The following is a 27,314-nucleotide window of genomic DNA, read 5'->3' as shown; positions in this document are numbered from 1 at the left end:
CCTTCCTCCCTTCCTTCCTTCCTTCCTTCCTTCCTTCCTTCCTTCCTTCCTTCCTTCCTTCCTTCCTTCCTACCTTCCTTCCTCCTTCCCTCCCTCCCTCCCTCCCTCCCTTCCTTCCTTCCTTCCTTCCTTCCTTCCTTCCTTCCTTCCTTCCTTCCTTCCTTCCTTCCTTCCTTCCTACCTTCCTTCCTCCTTCCCTCCCTCCCTCCCTCCCTTCCTTCCTTCCTTCCTTCCTTCCTTCCTTCCTTCCTTCCTTCCTTCCTTCCTTCCTTCCTTCCTTCCTTCCTTCCTTCCTTCCTTCTTTCCTTCCTTCTTTCCTACCTTCCCTCCTTCCCTTCCTTTCTGAAAAACCTTTCTCTGAGACAGGCATTTAATCTTTCATCTGTGACTTTTCTCCTCTCTCAACATGTTAGTTTCTTTCCAGGCTTCTTTTAGAACCGAAGTGTTTTTTTTTTTTTTTTCTATCTAGGAACTGGACCATTCCTCAGTATCTGTGCGCATGGCACCATTACATGATCCCTTAGGGGGCTTGTATCTGCATGGTACTGCCCGTGGGTGGGTGCGGGTGTGGAGGTGGGGGTGGGCACTACCCCTAATTTCCAACAGTGGCTCTCGCTGCCCTTGGAATTCGCAGCCGCGGAGGGGTGGGCTCTTAGCGGCAAAGGGACAGAGGTAGGGCGGGGAGGTAGGGCGGGGAGGTAGGGGCTTTCTCAAAGGGCCGGTGCCGGGCCGCGGCGGGCTCCTGCGGAGGGGGAGGGGAGCGAGGCGTCCCTGAGTGGCTGACCAAAAGGGGCCCCTTTTAACGGCTTTCCTGTTTATGGCTGAGAAGTAAACAGCTCGGGAGCCGGGGTGTCTCGGGCAGCAGCTGGGCGGTGGCTGCCTGGGACCCTGCCTGGGACCCGCCCGGGCTCCGTGCGTCGTTGCCGGGTGGCAGGGTGGTGGGGATGGGGGTGTGTGGGGGGAGGGCGGTGTCGGGCAGTCTGTCATCCCTCCTGGAAGTTTGGAACCTTTCTTTGTCCCTGTCCAGCCTCCTCTTCACTCTCTTTCTGACCCTGCTCCTCTCGGGGCATCTGCGCGTGCAGGTTGGAGGCGCCAGTCCCCCTGGTGACATCCAGCAGCTGCGTGACCGACCCCAGGAGCGCTTGTACCTCTTCCCTCTGTAGGGACCGGGAGGGGCGCTGGGGGACCCGAGACTTGCTGCCAGGTGGTAAGTGTCTGTCCACTGTGGTTAGAGGAGCCACAGCCCTGGGAGGAGGTGGAAGGCTGGGGTGGGGGTGGGGGTGGGGGCAGCCCCGCCCCTGCCCCCCCTCCAGGGGGGTCTCGGGGCAGTTATCTCTGGTCTGGAGCAGAGTGTCCCGAGAAGGTGTGGGTGAGGATGAAGAACAAGGCACCCCCATCCCCCCACATCCTCTCAGCCCCCCACTGCTGCAGCCAACAACAGGAGATCAATAAACTATAATTATCAGAGCAGGGTCTGCGGGCTGCTGGGGAGTCCTGCAGGCAGGAAGAGGCGAGGGGGTGGGGCCAGCCGGGAAGAAGGGACAGGGAAGGCGAGCCCGACACCCAGGTCTGTCCCCAGAGCTGCAGAAAGTATGCCCAGGAGGCGGATGTCCGGGACTCAGAGAGGGGTGTCACCACGTGCCCCGCCCCCTCGGCCCCCTGCAACGCCTAGGGGCGGGGCAGGTGTGGAATCAGAGTGGAAGAAGCTGCTGCCCTGCTGCTGTCCAGGCCAACTTGGAGGCGAGCAGCTCTTGGAGTTCCTGAGTGCTTCGAAAAGCAACAATTTAAGAGCCTAGGTTGAGGGTCTTAGCAGAAGCGGCCCCGGGGGCTGGCTCCAAAGTAAAGCTGCCCTGCTGAGAGAGGCTGCTCCCCATCTCCTGCCCGTGTGGCCGGTCGTCTGAGCCGAACCCCAAATTCACAGCCCCTCCCAGGCTCACCCTCACAGCTGTCTCACTCAGGTTTGGGTTGGGGGCCCATCTCTGTTGGACACAGGCTGACTTGATGGGGCCCCTCTCCCCCAGCCCCTCCTCTGCTTGTGGTTCATCTCAGAGGAGCTGCCCCTTCCCAAGTGGTCCTCAGCATCCTCTTTCAAACGCCCCCTCCCCCCCAGCTCAGTGCCAGTAGTCTGTGCCTGCTTCCTGACTCTCTGGGCCCCCATGGGTCCCGGACCTTTCCTGGCACACAGAGAGAGGCAGAGATCATTTGGGGGTTGACATAGCTCCTCAATGTAGTAGAGACCCTCCTGGGACTTGGATGACCTTCCAATTGAGGGGTACCCCCTTTAGAAAGAGATAGTGGGTTTTGCAAGTAAACCCAAGTGCAAAAGTGCAAAGGAACTTGTTCTCCGTTGCACTGGGCTTCCTTGTGTGTGGGTACTGGGCCCGGAGTTTTGCAAGCATCTCAGTCAGCTGGTGTAATCTCAAGGGAGCTGGAAGACATGAGCGGTGTCCCCTATTTTTCACGGGAGTGGGGGTGCTGGCTGGAGGCATCACCTCCCTGTATCCGAGCTCACTTGTGGCTGAGCAGAGCCCAAGGCCTTGAGAAACAGTCTTCCTCCCCATCTTGCCCAGGGCAGACTAAGGCTCTGACCTCCAGCCTGGGGTCAGAGGGAGCCCTCTGTACCCTGAGAGACTAAGGAGAAAGCAGGGATGTCCAGTGAAATGCAACCTGCCCTGGGGGTGTCCACTCCCACCCTCTGCTCACCCGCTCCCAGGAGGCACAGACTCAGCCCTAAGTGATACACTTCGTAAGCACCTAGCAGCCCCCGCCCAGGTTTCCCTGCAGTTTTGCCTTTTTCTGCTGTTTTCTGAGTGGGGTACCCTCATCCAGGAAGGTCCCCAATGCCAGGAAGCAGAAGGATTCCCCCTCCCTCTCCCTGCCTCTGCCGCAAGCGCGCATGTGCTCTCACACACACACACACACACACACACACACACACACACACAATTTTTGTTTGTTTTGAGCCATCCCCTGTCCTGATCAGGACTTACTCCTGACTCTGTGCTCAGGAATCACTTCTGGCAGTGCTCCAGGGATCATTTGTGATATGGGGATGAAACCTGGGCTGGCCTGTACAAGGCAGGTGCCCTGTCTTACTATCTAGCCCCAGGGGGAGCCCTCTGTATGCCCTCAGGGCTGGATCTGTGGGGGACTCCTAGCCCTAAGATTTCTCCTGCTGCTCTATAGCTGGAGAAGGTGGGTGCTGAGGAGAGGCCCCACCCTGCTCCAGTGGTTGGGGGTCTTCTCTCTTAATTACAGGTTCAGACCTACAGGCTGGAAAGAGAATGTGATTTCTACTTTGCTCCTTTCTTTTTTTTGTTATTTCAAGTTGACAGGATGACCTCGGGCAAAGTGCAGGAGGGAACCCTCCTTTTATTATTCTTATCTTTTTGTATACAAATGTTGAAGAGTTTAATTTGGATACAATGAAGTCAGATATCAGAAATATAAATTCCCTGCCAGACCGAGTTTTTGAAGCACAGGTAGGATCCTTCCCCTTTCTAAGTGCAATGAAAGATGTTTTTGGTTGGGAGGGGGCGGTCCATTGTGTGTGTTAGTGACTTATTTTCCTGCCTTGATAAGATAGGGAATGGGTGGGTACAAAATGAAGTTTGTGCTTTCCAAACTTTAATTCAAAGAAAAAGCAAAACAGGGCGAGATAGTTTTCTAAGAAGCAGCCTTTCTGCTTGGCAAATGCTGTCCTTTTGACTATTTATCGTTGATTAAGTACCAGAACAGTGTTTATTCCAAACCCAACCATGCTCTCTCAAATGCCACTCAGAAATACCAGTGTGGGGTCTATTTATTTTTCTTTTTTTAATTTTGGGGCCAACTTCGGGGCTTTCCTCTGGCTCTGCTCTCGGGGGTCACTCCTGGCTGGCTCTGGGAACCATATGGGGTACTGGGGATTTAACTGGGTTGGATGCATGCAAAACAAGGACTTTGTCTGCTGCGCTATCTCTCTGACTCCAAGTGTGAAAATTAAAAAAATATATATATTTTTTCTAATCGAGGCATGGAGATTTATAAAGCTATTCACAGTCAAGTTAGGCATACAATATTTCAACACCAATGCCATTATCAGTGTCACCTTCCCTCTACCAGTGACTCCAGGTTCCCTCCCATTCCCCAACCGACCTTCCTGACAAGCTCGATTTTAAGTTTTTAAGTTTGGATCTCGTGCTTCCGGTTTCGTCGGTTCTATGGTTCAGATATGTTTTTATGGAAGGTGTACATTATGGAGGATTTGGAACCTTCCCTCCTTATATTAAACAAAGTGTAGCTGCTTAAACAGAATACATTTTTTTTCTTATGGAGTCAGCCTATTCATTTCTGTTTCCTTTGGTCTTGAAGGGTTTTATATGTAAACCCAAGCAGGGGGACCAGCTCTCATGAAATGTTTCCTACTTGCTTTGATGAAGGAAGGAGTTTGAAGCTCAAGCAGAAAACATGCAGGGGGCCGGGGGAAATAAACGCAAGTAACTACTTGACTGCATCGTTTATCCAGGCCCTGTCCTGGTTCATCCTTGGTAGCTCTGCATTGGCTTATTGAACCTTGCCTGCCCTTCCAGCCCCATCCTAGGTCCAGAGGCCTGCTGGCTGGGAGGCACAGGTGAATTGGGGGCAAGTGTTGCGGAGAGAAGGAAGATTGGGGGAGCAGAGCAGTTCCCATCAGCAGAAATGGGGGCCAAATTTAAGCCAAGGGCCACTTTTCCTTGGCTCTGGAACCGACTCAATGACCATAGATGAGTGTCAATCAACTCTCACTGTATGCACTGCTTAAGTTTACCAGCGTGACTACTGCTTACTGAGTATTGGAAGAAAAATGTAGTACTTGCTTCAAAATAAGCCTGACATAAGCCCCTCCTAGAGGCGGTCAGGGGATCGGGTACTGGACAATCACATTGCTGTGCTTAGTTCTGGTCTTTTGATTGGGGTGGATCTTCCCTGCCTCCCCCCCATCTTCCTGTCTTTTTTTTTTTTTAAACAATATTTGACTCTCTCTTTTTTTTTTACACTATTTTATTTTATTTTTATTTTTTTTATTTTTTTTTTTTTACACGATGTGGAAGCTTTGGCTTTGGCTTTGTTTCTTTACTTAGTTCTTTCCAACCTGGAGATTGAGATCATGATTCTCAGCTCACCTTGGTTTCCCTTGGGGGCATTCCTGCAAGTCCCCACTGGACTTGGTTCTTAGCAAAGTTCCATCCCAGTGACAAGCGGGAGAGCTCCAGCTCTTCCAAGTTCGAGAGAGATCTCCATCTCACACCTCCCGACTTTCTCCCGGCCGCGTCTCTGTGAACATGGACCCAACGCCCTGCTTTGGGGGCTGATTTATGGTTGAATTAGGGAAAAGTCCACGGAGGGTGTAAAATACAATGTCCACACTGGGGCCTGATCTCCCACTTTATCGGTGATTGCAAGTGCGGTTTATAACCCCGGTGCCAAATCGAAATCAAGGTGATTTGTGCATCAATCTCCCGGATAAAATCAGGCCACGCTCTATTGTGGTTTGACCTTCGGGGTGCCTTTGGCTGGTCTGTCTCGTCTAAGTCCCTTGGACAATTACCCAGGGACAGCTGGGAAATGCAGCGATAATGGCCGGAGCTGGGATTACCAGCTGAATCAAAAGGCTTAACTGCTCACCCCACAGATGCCTGAGCGCCCCAGAAAAAGCCCAGAGAGGTAGAGATGAAGCTCTAGGATCATTAAGACAATCAGGTGGCCTGGCCGGCAGAGGAGGGGAGTGACCTGCTGTCTGTTTCTTAGACCTTTGGTCAACTCTGCTGAACTCCACAGCAAATCTGAAAGGTGAAATTTAGCATCACACACACACACACACACACACACACACACACACACACGAATATATAGATATAATGCAGAAAAATGGATCTAAGAAGAATCTGCAGAGGCCCTCCTCGCCTTCTTTATAAGCTCAAGAGCTCAGCTGATCATGGAATAATGTTTCTAAAATGACCAGAAGGCTGGGGCTGGGTAGGAAAGGTATTGGTGGCAGCTGTTTTGCCTGGTATCACTGACTGTCTTTTCTGATTCTGAGCGAACGCCCTGAGAGACTTCTGGAAAGATCTGCCATCTCCTTTGGGAAAGTCCTAATCCTAAGCTGAAGTTTTGTTTGATTTGTTTGGTGAGTTTTTGGTCACATCTGTAGATGCTCCGGGTCTACTCCTGTCACTCAGGGGTGGCTCCTGGCAGGGACCATGTGGTGCTGGGGACGGAACCTGGGGCTCCCCCATGCAAAGCCTGTACTCAGCACATTGTGCGTGTTCTCTCTCTCTGGCTGCAATCACAAACCCTAGGTAGAGTTAAAAATATTGTGAACACAGTTGTGGAAATTGTAGATGTTTAGTCCCCTAAAGGCTTTTTTAGAAATGGACAGAGGGGGTATTTAGGATAAATATTTTTAAATCAGGGTTTTATGCCTATAATCTGAGTTTCTCAACTTATATTTAGCCCAAACGTCTTTTATAGAGGAATTCCATCTCTTTTGATTGTGTAGCCTCACATAGTCCAGGGGAGGAAGTTTGGATGGTCCTTCAAATGGTGAAGCCCATTTTACAAATCCCTTTAAGATATGCTAATGTCTGTGGGCTGATTATTAAGATAAATACCTTGTGTTGGAAACTGGAGTTAATTATAATATATATAATTAGTCACTGGTCAGCTAGAAGTTATAATTTATTGTTCCCTAATTTGCATTTATTATCAAAGATATTTAATTTAAAGGAATTACCCCCCAAAAAAATAAAAAGCCTGATTTGAGTGGTTATGGAGATGGTGGGCATTTAGCGGACTTCAAAACTGTTTTTTTTTTTTCTCCAAAACTTTTCTTTCAAGACCCATTATATACAATTTCAGGAAATAACACATTACATGAGGAGATGGCTGGTCCGAGTTGATTAAAAACCGAGAAAGCCATTTTCAGAAGAAATGATGCTGTTTTCTCTCCCAGAAGCTCCTTTGTGGAGCATGAGGTAAGCACTCAGGATAAGAGGGTGCAAATTCCAGTGGAGTCCAGTGGATCTTCTGTGTTGAGGGTTTGTTGGGGTGGGGGCAGGGGGAGCGAGATGCTTTTCCTATCTGAGAATCATGTTCTTTTCTTCACGGTGAGGAAGAGAGCTGAGTTTCCACCCAGGTTTAGCTTCAGCTGGGAAAGAGATTGTCAGGTCTTTCCCCAAAGCCTGTTTACAGAAGGGAGCCCGCAAGTTGATCTTGCTGTTACCACTCCGCCACATCGGGGTGCCTTCCTGATGTCCCTTTGTCTCTAACTGAAGGTCTGTGTGAAATCAGGCCCTGGACCAGTTTGAAGCAGTAGTCTTAGCCCTTAGCCATCTGCCTGAAGGCCATTATATGTGTTCTTCAAGGGTCAGAGTACAGAGGGCAGGGCCCATGCCTGGCACATGACTGACGTGGGCTCAATCCTGGCATCCTGTGTGGTCCCCTGAGCCCCACCGGAAGTGCAGACAGAGTAATCACCACTAAAAGCGCAGAGTGAGGAGTAAACCCTGAGCATTGCTGGGTATTGTCTTAAAACAAACAAAAGAGTCCTTCAGCACAGGAAGAGAGGTGCGCACCTCTCGTCCTTTCTCAGGGATCCCCAGCCCCCAGCCCTGCATGGGAGCAAGGCCTGGGGAGCAATGGGGTAGAAAGGCAGTGTGGACACAATTGGAAAAGCGTTGTGGGGGGAGCCAGGGTGGCCAGAAGGGAAGCATGAATGGAATGAAAATTCAGAGCAGGGCCAGAGAGTCCAGGGGTTCAGGCACTCGACTCCAGGTTTAATCCACATCAACCCACATGGTCCTCTGAGTTCGCAAGGCATGATCCCTGAGCACAGAGCCAGGAGTAATCTATGAGCACCGGTGGATGTGGCCCCCAAATAAACCAGAATTTCACAGCGACTGAAAAGTGCTCTCCTTTTTTTTTTTTTTTTGCTTTTTGGGTCACACCCGGCGATGCACAGGGGTCATTCCTGGCTCTGCACTCAGGAATCACTCCTGGCGGTGCTCAGGAGACCACATGGGATGCTGGGAATCGAACTCGGGTCGGCCGCGTGCAAGGCAAACGCCCTACCTGCTGTGCTATCACTCCAGCCCCAAGTGCTCTCCTCTTCATTCCTCCAGTATGCATGATGTTTGCTAGATGGTTTGGGGTGCTAGTGGCTGAGCACTAGCCACTGGGGAGATGAGAGCTTGTCTGCCCCAGGAGATGTGCCAGTGCTTACTCCTCCCGCTCACCACAGCTGCCCTGAAGGGACAGCTTGTCATTTATTTAAAAATTTGGGACTGGAACAATAGCACAGAGGGTAGGGTGTTTGCCTTGCCTGCGACTGACCTGTTCGATTCCCAGCATCCCTTATGGTTCCCTGAGCACTGCCAGAAGTAATTCCTGAGTGCATGAGCTAGGAATAACCCTGGTTCATTGCTGGGTGTGACCCAAAAAGCAAAAAAAAAAAAAAAAAAAGTTTTTTTTTGTTTTTTTTTGTTTTTGCGGCGGAGGGGTGGAGTTGCACCTGGCTCTGCTCAGGGATTACTTCTGTTTCTCTGCAAGGATCACTCCTGACAGGGTTTCACAATCCCATATGGGATGCTGTGGATCATATAAGGCAAGGCCCTACACACTGTCCTATAGCTCCAGCCCACAGCTTGTGTTTTAGAGCCCTTCCCCCTGGGAGCCCCGCAGCCTTGCTCCGTTGGTGCCCATCTCTCACCTCTTTTCTCCACTGTGTCCCTTGTGTACAGGTGCCAGGCTCCGCCTGCGCTTCTAGGCAACACCCCTCAGTCGGCTGACTTGCAGCCTGGAACAAAAACCTTTGTCCCCCATCCTCAGCCCCTGGCTTTTCTGCAGGGTGCTGGTGACAGCAAAGTCTCTAGGGCGTTCAGTTCTTTCTCTGCCTTAACTTCTGCTCCAGACTTGTCAGGGGTGTTCTGTATGTTTCCAAGGGGCTGGAGGTGACAGAATCCTGTGCTTGTCCGAGGATGTCACAGTTCTTGCTCAAGGACTTGGTTTGAAGGCTCTGAGCAGCCTCTGGGAGGCAGGAGAAGATGAGTTTTGTAGCCTGGCAGACCTGGGCTTAGTCCAGACTCCCTTATGTGTTCTGTGCAGGGCTGGGCAAGAGGCTAAGTCTGCTCTCTCTGCCCGCCCTCTGCCCTGCTGGTGAGCAGGAGAGCCAGAGCCCCACTCCGCAGCTGGCTTTTAGCCTGATTCCCACCTGGGTCCAAAGGTTCCCTTCCCCCACACTGTGCAGGCAGCTCATTAACTGGTGACTATGGAAAAGCTCATCTTCTGATGAGATGCCGAAGAGGATGTGATGCGACCAGGTAGATTCATTCACTCATGCTGATAACAGAAGGCAAAGCCAATGGGACTTCTACCAGCATTTCCCCGAAACTGCCCCCCCCCCCACCCTTGAGAAAAGCCAAAAACCAAGCAAGCAACACCTCGAGGACTTGGAAGGTGACGGTCTTTAGAGTTGGGTACTCACTTTTGGTGACTTCATTGGTTTGAACCTTGATGTACTCAGCTATAAAATGGGCAGTTAAGTGAGGATCACAAGAAAAGATAAACTCTCTGTGCTGCTGTGCTTAGGCTTATACATAGTAGGTGCTGAGCTGATGTGTGCCGGTTAGAAGACCAGGTCTTGGGAGAGATGGTGACTCAAGAAAAGTAACGCACAGTCGCTCTACCTTCCACTTGAACAGCAGGGGGCAAGGGCAACTGTGTGAACAGCTTGCAGGAATCAAAGGGCCCCAGGGGTGAGGAGAGGGCTCAAAGAGTTGGAGCTCATGCTTGGCATGAAAGAGCTGCAGTTTCATTCTCAGCACCATGTAGTCGGTCCCCTGAGCACTGCCAGGAGAGACCCCTGAGCAGAGTTGGGCATAACTCCCCCCACTAATGGGTGTGGCCCCCAAATTAAAACAGCCAAACACTTAGAGAGCCCAGAAGACTCTGTGAGAAGACCCTGGAGCCTCTCTGGCTTGATTGCACTTGAGGGTCCTCTGCTATCTCCATGGGCCTATTTTCTTTCTTTTTTGCTTTTTGGGTCACATCTGGCGATGCACAGGGGTTACTCCTGGCTCTGCGCTCAGGAATTACTCCTGGCGGTGCTCAAGGGACCATATGGGATGCTGGGAATCGAACCTGGGTTAGCCACATGCAGGGCAAATGCTCTACCTGCTATACTAGCGTTCCAGCGCCCCCCCCCCCCCCTTGCGCCTATTTTCACATGTTTTGGCTCCCTTAATTGACAGTAAACTCCCCATGAAAAAGCCCAGGAGAGCTGAGATTTTGGTCTGGATTATTGTATTCCTAGAATAGTACAGAGCATAGACGAGCCCATAAATACCATTGAGAGGAGTTGTCTTAAGATTCAGGTCTAAGTGTGACAGGAACAGACTTTTCACTGGAAGCCAAGAGGTCCCAAAGTATGTCCCTTCACTGCTAGAAGATTTTGGCAAAACCACTCAACCCCTCTTGTCTTCATGAAGTGACTTAGCTCTACCTTATTGGGGTTGGGATAGATCAATTAAATCTGACTGGCTCTTTGAGTCTAACAGCTATGAAATTGATCCGGAAGGGACAATTTTAGGTCATTTAGCCAGTCCCAGAGTTTGTACTAGATGCCATTTCTAGAAATGCCACAAATTTTCTCTTCTCAAAATATCACCTTTCCAAACAAGCTCTTGGGTTAAAAAGTCAAAACCGAAATAACTATTTAGAAATAGTTCAGAAATGTTTAAAAATTAATGGTGCCCCATACCAGAACTTATGGGAAATGGCTAAGATTTTACTCAAGAACGTTTTATAGCCTTCACTGGATTTATCAACACTTAAATTTGAAAATACTCCAAGTAAACATTCAACTCCAGAAGTTGAAAACCGGGGTTGGAGTGATAGTACAGCGGGTAGGGCATTTGCCTTGCATGTGTCGAACCTGGGTTCAATCCTGGGCATCCCATAGGGTCCCCTGTGCACCACCAGGAGTAATTCCTGAGCATCGCCTGGTGTAGCCCCGCCTGCTCCCCCCCCAACACTCCCTGCAAACCCTAACTGTCTCATGTCCAGTGCACAGACACTAGATATGTGTGATCACTGCAACCAAGTTGTGAAGGGAGGAGCACTGAAGCCAAAGTATGTGTGAGCCCCCCAGCCATAGAACACAAAGCCCCGTGAGTGTGTGTGCAAGTGCTACGACCAGAGCATGTGACCCCACTCGCTCCAATCATCGAAACAAAGAGGGGAATAAAAATAATACAGTGGCTATTGTCAGAGGATCGTGGGATGTGTTTGTACCAGATTTTTTTTTTTTTTTTTGCTTTTTGGGTCACACCTGGCAATGCACAGGGGTTATTCCAGGCTCTGCACTCAGGAATTACTCCTGGCAGTGCTCAGGGGACCACATGGGATGCTGGGGATCGAACCCGGGTCGGCCGCATGCAAGGCAAACGCCCTACCCGCTGTGCTATTGCTCCAGCCCCATGTACCAGATTTTTTGAAGTAACTTTTGGATACGTTTTCTGCTAACAAAAAAATTGATCATTTTGTGTTCATATACATATATGTGTATATAAATGTGTGTGTGTGTGTGTGTGTGTGTGTGTTTGGGGGCCAAACACAGTACCACTCAGGGCTCACTCCTGGCTCCCTGCTCAGGGATCCCTCCAGGGGGCCATGCCGGGGATCAAGCCTGGGTTGGCTGCATGCAAAGCAAGTACTCATTTACCTGCTCTATTCTCTCTCTGGCCTGATGGTTCTGCATTGCCCTCACGCAGCGTGTAAGGGATAGAGGTTAATAGCCAACCATGCTTTATTTACTGTAGAGCTTCTACGGGACATACCAGGGGTCTCGGGGTATGGCCAGGTCTGCAGAGAGCACAGCACAGGGGGCTCCCTTTGACCTTGGATGGGGCATAGAGGCAACAGCACAGAACGGGGTGGCGGAGGCATGAAGAGTGGCACCTAGGAGGGACTTGGTTGTAAAAGGCAGGTCCCAGGGGCTAATCTGGGCAGTCACCCCAAGCCAAAATGCGCAAGGGAGAACGTGCTGGCTCCCTCTTCTAGTTGCGTTTGGTGATGAGCTGGTGACTAAAGGAGCAGTGGGCTCTCAGCTCCAGACAGGAAGCTGCACCTGTCCCGAGATGCTCTCTGGGCTCCAGGCTGAGCCGTGCACGGCTCACACATGCCCTTCTTCAAGCAGAACCTGACTGTGGCTTCCAGGTCAGAACGCAACTTGTGGCACTGGCTCTGGATCCAAAATCCACTTTGTGTTTTCTCTCCTGGGGTCTGGCAAAATGCCTGCCTATTCTCTCCTGCCCTGAGAAAAGAAACTGGCAACTACAAAACCAAAGTCTTCAACTCATTTTGGTTTTGGTGTTTTTTTCTTTAAATAATTAAACATAATTTTTTAAAATCTTTTTGGGCGATACCCGGCGATGCACAGGGGTTACTCCTGGCTCTGCACTCAGAAATTACTCCTGGCAGTGCTTTGGGGACTGTATGGGATACTGGGGATTGAACCCAGGTCGGCCATGTGCAAGGCAAATGCCCTACCTGCTGTACTATAGCTCTAGCCCCTTAAAAATATTTCTTAAAAAATTCAATTACAGTGAGATACACCATTGCAAAGTTGTTCTTGATTGGGTTTCAGTCATAGAATGTTCCCACACCCATCCCCCCACCAGTGTGCAATTCCCAGCCCCTAGACCACTCATACCTGGCTACAGGCTGGAATTTAGGGCCTCTGGAAATCTCTCCTTTGTAAGGAGAGATTTTGTAAGGCCAGTAAGTGCTTTGAACTGGACCTCTTGCTAGGCCCTGGGATCTTTAGATGGAAGTGCTGAATGAGGTCTCTGTTCATGGAACCTGCTTTAATTTTGCTGTGACTTTGTCTGTGAAGAGACTGAGGTGGGGTGTCCCGAGACATGAGTGCCTGTGTGCCCACAGAGCCACAGAGATCGTCCCGCCAGAGCTGGATTTCTCCCATTCTAAGAGGGGAGAGGGAAGACCATGGGGATGTCCCTGAAGCTTGCTTTGGATGAACACAATTTCCATCTAAGAGGGTCCTACCTTGGCCGTTCCAGTTAAAACTTCAGCTGGGAAGTAGGATTCCAGCACCCGCACCGGGGTGGACACACACATTCAGACGATGGGGCCAGCTCACTGACTGGGGCTAGTTGGCCAGGAGAAATTTGTATAAAACGTTTCCATTGAGATTTATGCTCCAACTCACACTGCGTGGTAGCTTCCTGGGACTCCCTGCTTTTGTGCTCATGTCCTCATTGAAAAATTGGATTAACAATAGCCATCATATTCTACCTCTGATGGGAGTTTGAAAATAGAGACTTCGGACGAATTAGGAGCGTGGATTGTTACTCTCTCTCTGCCTGCTGGTTGCGCAGAGATATGACAAGATTAGACATCGGTTTCTTCCGCTCTCTCTTTGTTTCGCTTTATTCACCTTCCCACTCTTCCCTCAACTTGCTCCTAATTATATCTCACAGAGCTCTGTGGGGGTCGGGGGAGGGGGTGGCCAGCTCTGGTAATCAGAAATATCCCTTCGAAGCCAGGAGATTGGTTATATTTTTGTGTTAAGTTGCTAATTGATTTGAAAATTGCCCTGGGAGACACACACACAGACATAAGGCACATGCAAAACAAATGTCAGGCCACACACTTCCCTCTCTCTGGACAATGAAATGAAGATGTTTTAGTTATTGGACTCAGATGTCACCTAGAAGAATAAGAGGAGTTAGGAGGCAGGAGTGGGGCGGGGAGAAGGGAGTGGGACCCGCGTAGTGGGGGGTTGGGGGGGGGCAGGCAGGCCATCCCTCTTGGTTATCAAGTGAAATGACTCCCCAAATATGACAATAAATCACCGCAGGAATCAATCAGCCGGGAGGCCACTGCTCCATGCTGATAATGCATCAATCAATATTTAATGTTTACACTTTAATTAATCCACACATGGGAAGCATTCTTTCAGTGACAAAAATAAAGGGATGAGAAATAAAACACCTTTTATATCAAGGAGTGGGGAGTGCCTGGCCTATCTGGGTGCCTTTGATTGGAGCTGCCATTGATCACTCGAGCCCCGCCAGCATCCAAGGCAAGTCACACGCGGAGGGAAAGCACCTTTGGGGGGAGGGGCCGAGGTGTCAGCGCGGCAGGGCTAGCAGCACACAGCAGGGTCCAAGGATGGATTCCGGCGCGGGCAGAACAAAGCCAGACTATTGGATTCTAAACCTTGGTGACATCTCCCCAGAAAAGATTTCTGTCTGCAGCTAGTGATCTCTAATTCTTGGAGAGGAGAAGGAGCAGGAAAAAGAACGTTTTACGTGGGAAATGGAAGGATCCGAGTGCTGACTTAGTGCACTGATTCGAGCCTCAAGTCCCAGGATGGCTTGAGCACGTTCACAAGCTCTGGACAGCACTTTTCATGCGCTGCACCCGATGTTTATCCGGGTGTGGTAAGCAGTGTGTGCGTCCAGAGACCTGCTTCCGGGGCTCGAACTAGCAGGAAGTCTGCCCGCAGAAAGCCCGGGCTCCATCCCCACAACCACATGCTTCCGGAGCACCAAGCAGGGAGTAAGTGAGCACTGCTGGGTGTGGCCCCCTCAAGAAACAAATAAATAACGGCAGCCACTTGAGTTCTGTAATTCTTATCCAGTGGCACCAAATCCGTGGGGGCTGTACTTGCCTCCATGGGCTCACACCCATTCTGTGGATATATCTTCATGTATGTATTGGCATGTAATACATCGGCGTCTTCTGCTATTCTGGCGCCATCAGTGCCTTTTGTCTCAGGTCTCAAACACGTCAATGCTTCTATTTGAAAGCAGGTTTTTTGTTTGTTTGGGTTTGGGGGCCACACCTGGCAGTGCTCAGGGTTTACTCCTTGCTCTACACTCAGGGATCACCCCTGATAGTGAGGAGAGAACCACATGGTTTGCTGAGGATCAAACCCAGATCAATCGTGTGCAAGGCAAGCACCCTAATAGCTGTACTATTGCTCTGACCCGGTTTGTTTGTTTGTTTGTTTGTTTTGGGGCTCAGGGCTTAGGGGGTGGTGCTTAGGGATTACTCCTGGAAGTACTTGGGGAATCATGTGCAGTGCTGGTGACGGAACCTGAGCTGGCTGTATAGAAGGCAAGTGCCCTACCTGCTGTATTATCTTTCTATCCCTTATTTGAGAAAATGGAGTGTAGACAATACTGGATTTCCACTTTGGATATTGTGTATTCACAAAAGGGGCAGCATCGCTCTATCTCTCCTGCTGCCCGCGTTCGGTAGTCTTACACCGCTTGCTTCCTTGCCACTTGCTTCCTTCCCCCACCCCCTTCCCCCACCCCCTTCCCCCACCCCAGGGAGGTTGAAGGTGATAGGTAGGCAAAGGAAGGAACAAGGGCCAGGCTGGTCGGCATCAGTTGCAGTTTATTGCAATCTCCATTCCCCTCTGCTTCTCTCTCTCCAGCCCCTCTGCTTCTCTCTCCCGAGCCCCTCTCGCTCTCACTTCTGACTCTGACTCTCACTCGCTTTGTGCTCTTTCTTTCCCCTGCTTCTGGCTCTGATGACTCCCTGATTCTCTTTCACCTTGTGCTCTGCTTCTGTGTCTTCCCCCTTGCTTCTCCTCCAGTCTTAGTTTATATAGCAATCACATAGGGTGGTGACACAAAGGTGGGTTGAACATTAACAAATCAACAAAGAGGGGTAATCTCTAGGAGATTAACAAAATTTCATCTAGGGAGATTATTCCGGATCTGCTCAAGGGTGGGATCCAAACAAGGGTGTGTCGCTTTCTTCTTTCCTCAGCTAGTAATCCATTTAAATAGTTGTAAATCTCCTTTTAATATTCCTAGTAATGCCATTCTGTATGAGCACAGTAAAAGATACACCAAACTTAAAGTTTGGTTCTTCCTGAGGACATCTTACTATATATTCTAGACCACAGTCCTCAGGCCAGGTTAGTCTTCCTAACTCTAGCAGGGTCCTGGTCTTGTCGTTACATTTGGATCATGACAGTATTTGTCTGTGATCATGCCCTCAATTTATAGTTGAGTATTGTGGTGGTTTGGCCTGGCCCATTTTGATGCCACAGCTTGCCCTTGGTCCATTCTGTCCCTTGTCGGGACCCTGCTTTTGGGGTGCTAGGAACTAAGGGCAACTGAGTCGAGAAATCAGATGCCCAGGAGTAAAAATTATTCGGAGTCAATCAACTCCCAAGTTACAAGAGCATAACATTAACTGTCTTCCTGTGTCCATACAGAAAGGACACTGCTTTAAAGTAAACTATGCAAAAGACGGAGAAAAGCAATACTTAATTTACAATACAAGTTCAATATCCTAGAAGGATCTGATCTTACAAGTTAACAGAATCTGATCAGGGGAAAGGTGATTAACTGGTTGGGAAGGAGGGGGCAGAGAAGAGTTTACAGATAAACAAAGAAATGGGAGTGACTGTGAAGGGAGCACTGTGATGGGTGTTACCCGATAAACCTAAGTTCCCTGCAGCAAGGCTGAAAGGACAAATCCAATTTTATCCTACAGAATATAGTCTGAGTTGTTTTGCCTTTTGTTTTGTTTTGGGGCCATCCCCAGCAGTGCACAAAGGTGTACTCCTGGCTCTGTGCTCAGAAAAGTATATGATGCCAGGAACCAAACTCCAGCCTCCTGAATGCAAAGCATGTACTCAGCCCATTGAGCTGTCTCTCTGTCTCAGCTGTGAGGTTTCATAGATTCTTGGTGGCTCCTGGTGGTGCTCAGGGAACACTCAAATGTGAAGGGTCAAACCTGGGATCCTGGCATGCAAAAGCACGTGCTCCATTCCATTGAGCCACCTCACGGGCCCCTTTGCTGTTGTTTTAGGAGCACAGTCAAGTGAGGGTTATAGACATGGAAAATGCAGGAGCTGTGGTTTGGGTTCCCTCAGAAGTTGATCCAAAGATTAGAATTTGGGAGCAAGAAAGGAGACAGAGAAGCCAAATCAATCAAAAGCAACGTGTTACTGTGGTTCATGGGGACAAGTCTCCCTGAGAATTAGAACCAGAGTCAGAGAGTCACGGGTATTTTGGAAATATACCAAAATGGTGGAGGGCTGCTTGGTGCTTGGCTCACTACTCCCCACCCTCAAGGTGACAAAGAGGGTGCCCAGGCAGCCGAGTAAACCTCGACTGGTCAGGGTTCAGGCCACTCTATCAGGACATAGATACATATAGATACATATTGATAGAGGACTGATCAAGACTGCGGAGTGCTAATATCATCATCATCATCATCATCATCATCATTCAAACAAATGAATCCAGACCAAAGCATTTCTGTTAACTCTGACCATCTTCTCAGCAACTGTTAGGATGCCCTCGAGAATGGAAGGCAAACAGCTGGTGGAGCATTGGATGAATTGGTTTAGGGGCCACATGTATCCCCACATGCTCCTTACACTGGAGCCAGGTGTCAGAAGCAACAAGAAATTGAGATCAATCAATTCATGAATTCTGCTTTACACGATAGCTGGGGCAGCACTTCCGTTTAGATTTCTTCTTCATTCTCTTATATTTCTACCAGAATTGGTTTGCTGACTTTTAGCACAGCCAGCTTTTGAACAATGTGATGCATCCGCATCTGCATATTTACAAACTCTGCTTCCTAACTTAAGAACACCTTCGGACCCCCTCTACTTAAGCCAGTGAAATGCTCTGCTAACGGTTATTTAATGGTGTTGGGGACAGACTACAGTTGTCCGGGGCTGACTATATTGATTTAAGCTTCCCTCTTTTGCATTTAAACTACCTGTCTCCCCTCACCATAATTCCCCCTGCAATTTAGTAAATTAGTAAACTTACTTCCATTGTTTCTGTTGTTGACCTTAACATATTGCTAGTTGGCTGAAACCAAATTAACTTCTAAAAGCTCCTGTTACAGGAAGCTTGATGGGTGTCACTCCTGGGGTTCTAAAAGGTGTGTGAGTCTTTGCTTTCAGATAGCATGGACTGAGCTTCATGGACCCCAGGGAGCCAAAGGCATTCCGGGAGGGATACAGGTCACACCGGACCCTCTCTGGGCAACTCTTTCATGCCCCTTCCTTTGGACACACAGCCTACGTCTCCTCTGTGAACACCAGTTCTCATGAACCTCTCTACTCAAGAATCAAGCTCCTAGCAGGAAAGCCAGTCTGTTCCCACTCTGGCTGAAGCTGATGGGAAATCTGAAAACCTGTCCCTTCCTTAAAAGAAAGATAAACACTATATAACCAGAGAAGGAGGGAAGGAATACAAAGCTGATGGAGGCAAGACAACCTATATGCTGTCCTTCAAAATTCTGTTTTGTAACACGGGAATAAGAAAAGATGAAACCATGTCCTCCTCTCTTCTTCCCTCCAGCTTTTCTTTCTCATTTTGAAACGAGCTCATGCGCATTTACAATACTCTCTAAAAAGTTCCTGGAAAAAATAGACTTGCCAAAGAGCAAGAATATGACAAGGAAATGGATGTGCCTACGTTTTCCCTGAGCCGCTAGGGTTAGGGTGAAAACCCCAGGCTCTCATTTCTCCAGGACAGAGTCCTCATGGCTTGACTTGGCTTTGCACGTCCTTTTGCAGAGATTTTCAGCTGACCAGAATCAGTAAAACAATGACGCAGGAATTGAGGGAGGGTGGGAAGGATAGAAGGTAGGATGGATATGGGGAGAGGAAAAAGAGAGCAGATACTTGCCCTCACCTTGATCTTTAGACTCAGGAGCTCAGGAATGGATCAGATGATTAATAACACCAGTCTTGGGAAACTAACTTCCTTCCTTCCTTCCTTCCTTCCTTCCTTCCTTCCTTCCTTCCTTCCTTCCTTCCTTCCTTCCTTCCTTCCTTCCTTCCTCCCTCCCTCCCTTCCTTCTTCCTTCCCCCCTACGCCCTCCATCTCTCCATCCCTCCCTCATTTAATTATGTATTATCTATCATCCATCTTCATTGTCATCATCGTCATCATTATCTAGTATGAAACACTGCTTTGTTCTACCTTTTGGGGTACCATGATTTTCTAGTATTGTGTGGAATGTTCTCAATGCTTGGGTCCGGAAGGTGAGAAATGACCGGACCTCCTTCAGGAAACCAAGGCAGAGATCTGAGGGACTTCATCCCCAATTCCTTTTCCAGCCTGGTACTTGCAGAAGGATGACTGTTGAGAAATTAAGGGATCCATGATCAGGCCTCAACCCCTCTACTTTTCTTCCCCTTGTTTCCCCCTCACCCCCATTCTCTCTAGACACTGGGAGCAACTTGTGTGTGTGTGTGTTTGTAATTCATTCCTCTCACCATTGAACCAGGTCTGGTTTCCTCCCAGAGGGCTCTTTAAAATGAGAATAATTCGTTGGAATCATTCTTAGGACTCACAAACTCCGTTCCGGATGAAGACTGTCCCCGAAGGATGTGAGGGAATAAATGGGTCTGGGAGACTCCCCTTGTCCCTCCAAGGTGGCAGTACTGCTTGGACCCAGGCCTCTGCTGCTCTCTGAGGAGCTGGGCAGTCAAGGCTTGATGGTGCCAGTAAACCCTCTGACCTTTGGTTTCCCATGAAGCCAATATTCAACACCCCCATTTAATTTGTACACAGGCACGCAGTTGGTCCTTGAGAGCACTGGAGTGTGAATGCATCAGGACCCCCACCTCGTTCTCACTGGGGAAGTTCTCAGGCTGCTGGCATGGATGTATGCTTCAGTGAAGATTCTGAAACTATGCCCCAAGGTTGCCAGCCACATGCAGACACGGGCATTCTAAAGTGGGCCTGGATTCTTCTACCACCCGCAATTCTACTGGTTTGTAGTAGCCTATTAATAAACTCCCTTATGTCAGAAACACATATGTTCTCTTTTAAACTGGTGACCAGGTTTGTCTTTCTCCTATCAGAAACCTAATTAGGAAAACAATCAACTAGAATTTTATTTTTGTGTAAAAATCCTAGGGGGGGTTTTCAATGATGTCTGAGAATTTCTGAGAGTGACTATAATAATACATTTTGTAAAGTTACTATGGACTGGAGCGATAGCACGGTGGGTAGGGCTTTTGCCTTGCACATGGCTGACCTGGGTTCAATTCCTCTATCCCTCTTGGAGAACCCGGCAAGCTACCAAGAGTATCCCATCCACATGGAAGAGCCTGACAAGCTACCCATGGCATATTCGATATGCCAAAAACAGTAACAAGTCTCACAATGGAGACATTACTGGTGCCCGCTCGAGGAAATCGATGAACGACGGGACGACAGTGCTATGACAGTGCTAAAGTTACTATAAAATGGTGTTTCATAAAAATTGGATTCTAGCTATGGGTGGTTCTTAACTCTGCCAGTTCTTGAGGAAGAACAGTGAGTTCTGGAAAGCCAGTGGAAAAAGGGCCCACTCTTGACTCTAAAGGATGACCTTTATCCTTTTGCTAACAAGGGCTGAGCTCTTTGAGGAGGGCAAAATGGGCACCCCGGAGGGGATCTCAGCACCCCTGGAAAATGTTACAATGCAAAATCAACTAATGTTGCTGCAATGATGGGGTAATTAAGTAATTTCAAGAGTCTGCATCCAAATATTAGCTTTAAACCACTATGTTGGCCTAAGCAAGGATGTTGAAAATTAAGTGCCGGTCAAATGTCTTGTGATTAGAGTCAGAATGAGAGATTGAGTGGGTGTCTGGTAAAAAAATTTTAAAAAGTTAAAATTCTGAAATGAGGTCAAGTCATTTTCTTGTCTTTTAAAAGAGAATTCCAGAATTAATATAGTTTTGAACTAGAGTGTCTTTGAAATTGAGAAGCAAAGAAAGTACTGAGCAGTTCTTTGCTATACTAGATTCACAAACAACTCCAGGTTTTACAGGGATTCTGTGATTTTAAATACAGGAGACCTCCTTTGTCCTTTTATCCGCACAACTATCTGTCAAACCCGAGGCACCTCATAAATTTCTATCACATGGTCTTTCCCATCAGTAATAGAAATGGAATTTAGGGGCAGTTTATAGGGTGACATTGTAGCTGACAAATTATCCATGCCAAAATTCTGCTGTGAATGCTGATTGAGTGCCATGTACACTTCCTACAAAAGGTGCTCAAAGGGTATGGAGTTCAAGTTATGCGAGAGAGAGAGAGAGAGAGAGAGAGAGAGAGAGAGAGAGAGAGAGAGAGAGGATTAGGTTCAAGTAACTCAGCAGGTTTGACCACTTTGAAACATTTAATAAATATGTTCACTAAATTTGACTTTTGACAGGTCAGTTCCATCAAACATAAGTATGCTGTACATGTTAGAAGAAGCATGATAAAATCTAAATCTAGATGACATTTGGAGAGGACGAGACCTCATACACTTTCCAGATGACACTAGGTGCCAGTAAGAGGAAATTACCTGATTTGTGGTAGAACCAATGGTTCTCAGGTCTCCTGAATTAGACTGACAACAATCTAAGAAATCACATCACACCATTTATTTATGCACAGGGGTGTTAAAAATCATCAACCACCCATCCATGCATAACGACATTTTAACCATATTTTCCATTTTTGTTATTCTGATGGATCCAGGGGTGCAGGAAGGAAAGACATCATCTGCAGGTCATAAAATTCAGTATCTGAGTACTCTGCTCACCGTTTATACAGTTTCCTATGGAAACACAGAGATGTGTTGAAATGTGATTGTAGGGAATCAAAGATGGCTGAACTGAATATGAATACCTGTGCTGAATCTGGGAGATCAGGGAGTTTTGAGTGTCCCATTTTTGTTCCTCTTTCTCAAAAGTTCTTAGATTATTGGAATTTCTTTGCCTTTTCACATATATATTAAGTTTATTTGGGCAGGGGTATCCAGCCAGCGCTCAGGAGTCCAGGAGCCACTTTTAGCAATACTTGGCCTAAGTAGTTCAATGTTCAGATCCAGTAATGTGATGCTGCTTGATCCAGTGTCCCACTGTTGTTAGTGGGGCCACCAGGGCCATATCTGGAAGTGCTCAGGATGCAAGAAGCCTCTCTCTGCACACAAGACATATATCCTACTGTTTGGGGGCTGGAGCAATAGCACAGCAGGTAGGGTGTTTGCCTTGCACACAGTCAACCCAGCCAGGTTTGATTCCCAGCATCCCATATGATCCCCAGAGCACCATCAGGAGTAATTCCTGAGTGTAGAGCCAGGAGTAACCCCTGTGCATCACCGGGTGTGACCCAAAAAGCAAAAATAAATAAATAAATAAATAAAAATAAAAGGCATATATATCCTACTGTATCCTACTGTTTGGTATCTTCCTCATCCTCTTCATATGCTTCAGAATCTGCTAATCACTTTATTGGTATTTCCAAAGAACTAATCTTTGATTTTATTATTTCCCTTTATCTATTTCATTTATCTCCATTCTGTCTTTATTATTTTTTTCATTTATTTTTGTGTTTAGTCTTTTTGTAACTTCTCCGACAAAACTTTGCTTTTATTATTTGAGATCTCTTTAAATTTAGGCATTTGCAACTCTAAGCTTAGGTTCTCTCTAAGTGCTGCTTTACTTTTACCCCATAGGTTTTATTGTGTTGTGCTTTCACTTTCATTGATGTCAAATCATTTGCTAATTTTCACTGTGATTTGTGTGTTGACCATCTTGTCAAGGTAGGAGGGCATCATTTAATCAGCATATTTGTGTTTTTCAAATTTTCTTTGGTTACTCATTTCTATTTTTATTTCATCATGGTTAAAGAGCCTGGATTTCAATTGCAGAATTCCAATTCTTTTTTCCCCCACCCTGCCCTGCCCATTCCCTTTCCTCTGTTGATGTTGACGATGACCAGCAGTTGCACATGCTTTGTTATGGTGGTCACTTATTTTTTGGAACTCATTGAGGGCGGGAGGGGGGAGGGTTACACATCTGATTGTGGAGCGTACCCACCCAACTGACATGTGTTTCTCATACTCCTTTAGTTGCAATTCTTACATATGTGCTCAGTGGATGATGCACTATTTATTTATTTTTTGATATCTATCTATCTATCTATCTATCTATCTATCTATCTATCTATCTATCTATCTATTTACTTTTTGGGTCACACCCGACAATGCACAGGGGTTACTCCTGGCTCATGCACTCAGGAATCACTCCTGGGAGTGCTCAGAGGACCATATGGGATGCTGGGAATGGAACCTGGGTCAGCTGCATGCAAGGCAAATGTCCTACCCACTGTGCTATTGCTCTAGCCCCATGATGCATTATTTAGTAGTTGTGCTTGTGCATGTTCTGGTTGTTCTTGCTGACGTTCTAGTAGTTCTTGCTGGGCTTCATTGTGGTGGGTCACACATATGAACTCCTGGCCATAGTTCTGTCATATGTTCCGTACTCGCCATGCTTGCTGAGGGTCGTGCCCTCTAGTTGTGGTGCTCACACACTTTTGATTGCAGAGATCACTCGCAGCCCCAGGGTCTCAAATAGAAGAGTTTAAAGACACTGACTATTAATCTTCTGGGATTGCACTCCCATGTGGCAGTATTTGGGATCAAACTCATGTCCTCATACTTTCAAGGCAGGCACTGTACCTTTTTTATGGAACCATATGACACTTTTAAAATTTCAATTCTTTTAAATTTATTGAGGTTTGTCTTAGCGTGTAACATATGGTATGTCCTGGAGACTCTTTCCTAAGTACTTGAAAAGAATGTGTATTCTATTGTTTTGGGGTCTATGTGGTCTAAGAGTTTATGTTGCTATTTCATTCTTCTAGCTCCTTGTTGATGTTCTAATTGTTCTATTCATTAGTAAAGTGCTGTGTCGAAGTCGACAGCAATTACATTTTGCCTATTTTTTCTCTCAGTTCTGTCAGTTTGGGCTCCATCAATTTTGGGTTTCTGTTGTTATATATGTTTATAGTTGATAAACATATATCTTATGACTGGTTTGACCCTTATGCTGTTACACAATATCTTTCTTTGTATCTAGATCTTATACTTATTGACTCTTTGAATGATACTGTTATTGAAATTTTATCCTTCTGCACAAGGTTTTTGTTTCATGATCTCTGATATTAATAACTTACTATATTGCTTTTCATACCACTCGTTTCAAGTCTTGTATACAACAACATTTTACACTTGCTCTTGTAAAGTCAATCTCCCAGGAAGAATGACTAAATTTGTTTTAAATGTACTTGCCCTCTTCCTTTATTGATTCTGTCAGGTGGCTGCTCTTAATGTCCCAAACCAGCTGGCTGAGGTTACTTGAGGCTAGCTTGTTTTTCCTGAAATAGTACTGTTTGTTCAAAATAAAGTATCCGAGAGAGACTTTTACAACATGAGAGACTTCAAGCAGATTTAAATGTAATTCAATTCCCTCTTATTCAATAAAAAATTCAGGGAAAAAGAAGTTAGCCTAATATTCAAACAGATTTGTCCTTCAACATTATTTGCTATTGTTTTTTGTTGCCCTTCGGATGGAAGCCCAGCTGGTCATGAACCCTATTCTAACTGTTCTTTATCCCATGGCTTTTGAGATTTGGAAGTTGCCCCTCCAGGGCATAGGACCTTACCAATACAAATTTTGAAGAGCAGTTCCGGGTTCCAGCTAATCAGGCAGCTTGATGTTCAGGCCTCAGGAGCATCTTGACTGTCCCCCCTCTCTAATATGTTTCCTTTGCAAAGAATTGTCAGATAACTAACAAGCCTGTTGGGGTAAGCAGGAAGCTTGGGAAACAAAAGCATAGCCTTGTTTTCCATAAAGAGCGATTTTCTTCAGGACACCAAGAAAGGTGTGGGGCATTCAAAGTCAATATTACCTTCTCTGAGCTCCTTGTTTCCTTGCTCTTTGGACCACCCTTTGAAAGGCATTCCCAAATTCATTTGCTTAGGAGAAAAGCACATCTCTCTCTCTCTGTTTCTCTGTCTCTGTGTGTGTCTCTCTCTCTCTCACACACACACCACACACACACACACACATATTTAAATTTTTTTTAAATTTTATTGAATCACTGTGAGATAGTTACAAGTTTTCATGTTTGGGTTATAATCTCACAATGATCAAACACCCATCCCCTCCACCAGTCCACATTCCCAATCACCAAATATCCCAGGTATAACACCCCCTTTCCACCCTCCCCCATGCCTCCATGGCAGACAATATTCCCCATACCCTCTCTCTTACTTTTGGGCATTATGGCTTGCAACACAGACACTGAGAGGTCATCATGTTTGGTCTATTATCTACTTTCAGCACACATCTCCCATCCCGACTGATTCCTCCAGCCATCATTTTCTTCGTGATCCCTTCTCTATTCCATCTGCCTTCTCCCTCCGCTCATGAAGCAGGCTTCCAGCTATGGGGCAATCCTCCTGGCCCTTGTATCTACTGTCCTTGGGTGTCAGCCTCATGTGATATTATTCTCTACCCCACAAATGATCGGCACATCATCTTTGGAAATGCCCATGGTTGTTTGGAAAAGTGTCAGACCTACCATTTCTGGAAAAATATGTTCTTGTCCCTTCCTTCCTTTCCTTCCTTCCTTCCTTTCCTTCCTTCCTTCCTTCCTTCCTTCCTTCCTTCCTTCCTTCCTTCCTTCCTTCCTTCCTTCCTTCCTCCCTCCCTCCCTCCCTCCCTCCCTCCCTCCCTCCCTCCCTTCCTCCCTCCCTCCCCTTCCTTTCCTTCCTTCCTTCCTTCCTTTCCTTCCTTCCTTCCTTCCTTCCTTCCTTCCTCCCTCCCTCCCTTTCCTTCCTTCCTTCCTTCCCTTCCTCCCTCCCTCCCCTCCCTCCCTCCCTCCCTCCCCCCTCCCTTCCTTCCTTCCTTCCTTCCTTCCTTCCTTCCTTCCTTCCTTCCTTCCTTCCTTCCTTCCTTCCTTCTTCCTTCCTTCCTTCCTTCCTTCCTCTCTTTCTTCTTTCTCTTTCTCTCTCTCTCTTCTTTCTTTCTTTCTTTCTTTCTTTCTTTCTTTCTTTCTTTCTTTCTTTCTTTCGTTCTTCTTTCTTCCTTCCTTCCTTCCTTCCTTTCCTTCCTTCCTTCCTTCCTTCCTTCCTTCCTTCCTTCCTTTCTTTCTTCTTCTTTTCTTTCTTTCTTTCTTTCTTTCTTTCTTTCTTTCTTTCTTTCTTTCTTCTTTCTTTTCTTTCTCCCTCTCTCTTTTTTTCTTTCTCCCCTTCCTTCTTTCTGGCTCACTTAATTGTAGAGCAGAGATGGTTTTTATTTGAAAACCTCGGAGGACAAGTCTGTTTCAGGAAGGGAATGGGGGTGGGGCGGCGGTCCTGTGCTGTTTCCCTTTCTGAGGTGAGAGTAGGGGGCAGGGACTGCTCAGAGCCTGGGCTCTAGTAGTCTTGGAAGAATCTTAAACAGAGTTTTAGTTAAGTGTGTGGACCCTAGAGACTGACAGGTCTGGGCTGCTGCTCTAGCTTCAGTAAGCTCCAGTTGTGCAAGCTTGGACAATTTATGCAAGTGTTTGGAGTCTGCGTTTCACAATTTGTAAAGTGGAGTTTGGCTTCGAAGGTCAGGAAGTATCTGTGAGGCAACTTATGTCAATGCCAGCAGGGCCCCGGCCCAATCCCTGAAAGTCAATTTCTCTCATCACCTAGTTGGAAATGGCTTATTTCTTGCCACTTTATTTTTGATGCCGGGAGAGGGGGCATTTTGGGTGACAGTTTGTAGCACTCGGGGTTACTTCAGGTGCAGGGATCACTGCTGGTGTGTTTAGGGGACCATATGGGGTGCCGAGGATTGAATCCGGGTCACCACGCTCAAAGCAAGCACCTTACCCGCTATACTATCTCCCCGGCCCCTTCTTGCCACTCTCCTTAGACTGAAGGCCACTGCAGACCAGCATTTCCATCCATGTCATTTTCTGCCAAATCCTCAGGAAATGATTCCCAGTACCAGGGCACATCACTCTCTGCTGAAGCAACACGAGAGCTCAGTCTTAGAAAGTCTGCGCAATGGTCCAATGACCTGGAGAGGTCTATCATTCAAAATCTTGCCAGGCTCACGCATCTCCCGTTGACACACCATTGACAAGCGGTTGTCTAGACGCTGACTGAACACCCCCAGAGGTGTGGAGCTGACTACAGTGAGCATTCCCTTTTAGGTGGGGAAGAGGGGGCATCTGCCAATGCCTGCTGAGCTGTGGAGAGAGGCACAGTGCCAGGAGCTCTAGTGCATGCGGCTATGTTGCTTGGCTCCTAGAATCTCTCGGTCTTTGCAGAAAGGGGGCTGCACAAAGCGAGTCTCCTGCCAGCCCTGGAGTTTCATGGGTATCATTGGGGGTGGGGGAGAGAGGTGGAAAATGAACCTCGAGAATCTGGCTATAAAACACATTACCTGCATTTATGGTGCTCATGCCCCA

At 47.5% G+C, this 27,314-nt stretch overlaps 1 long non-coding RNA gene across 1 annotated transcript in view; it reads left to right on the top strand.

Annotated features, from left to right (window-relative positions):
• The first annotated feature begins 5,095 nt into the window (after positions 1-5,095).
• Positions 5,096-27,314, top strand: part of LOC129406765 (uncharacterized) — a 39,970-nt gene continuing 17,751 nt past the window's right edge. The window contains exons 1-2 of the long non-coding RNA XR_008631222.1: positions 5,096-6,148; positions 6,880-6,995. This is a non-coding gene — a long non-coding RNA (uncharacterized LOC129406765). The remainder of the gene's footprint in view (positions 6,149-6,879; positions 6,996-27,314) is intronic.

This window comes from Sorex araneus, chromosome 8 (genome assembly GCF_027595985.1).
Source record: "Sorex araneus isolate mSorAra2 chromosome 8, mSorAra2.pri, whole genome shotgun sequence".
Lineage (NCBI taxonomy): Eukaryota > Metazoa > Chordata > Mammalia > Eulipotyphla > Soricidae > Sorex > Sorex araneus.
Note: the sequence above shows the minus strand (reverse complement) of the source record. Positions and strands in the feature narration are given on the sequence as shown.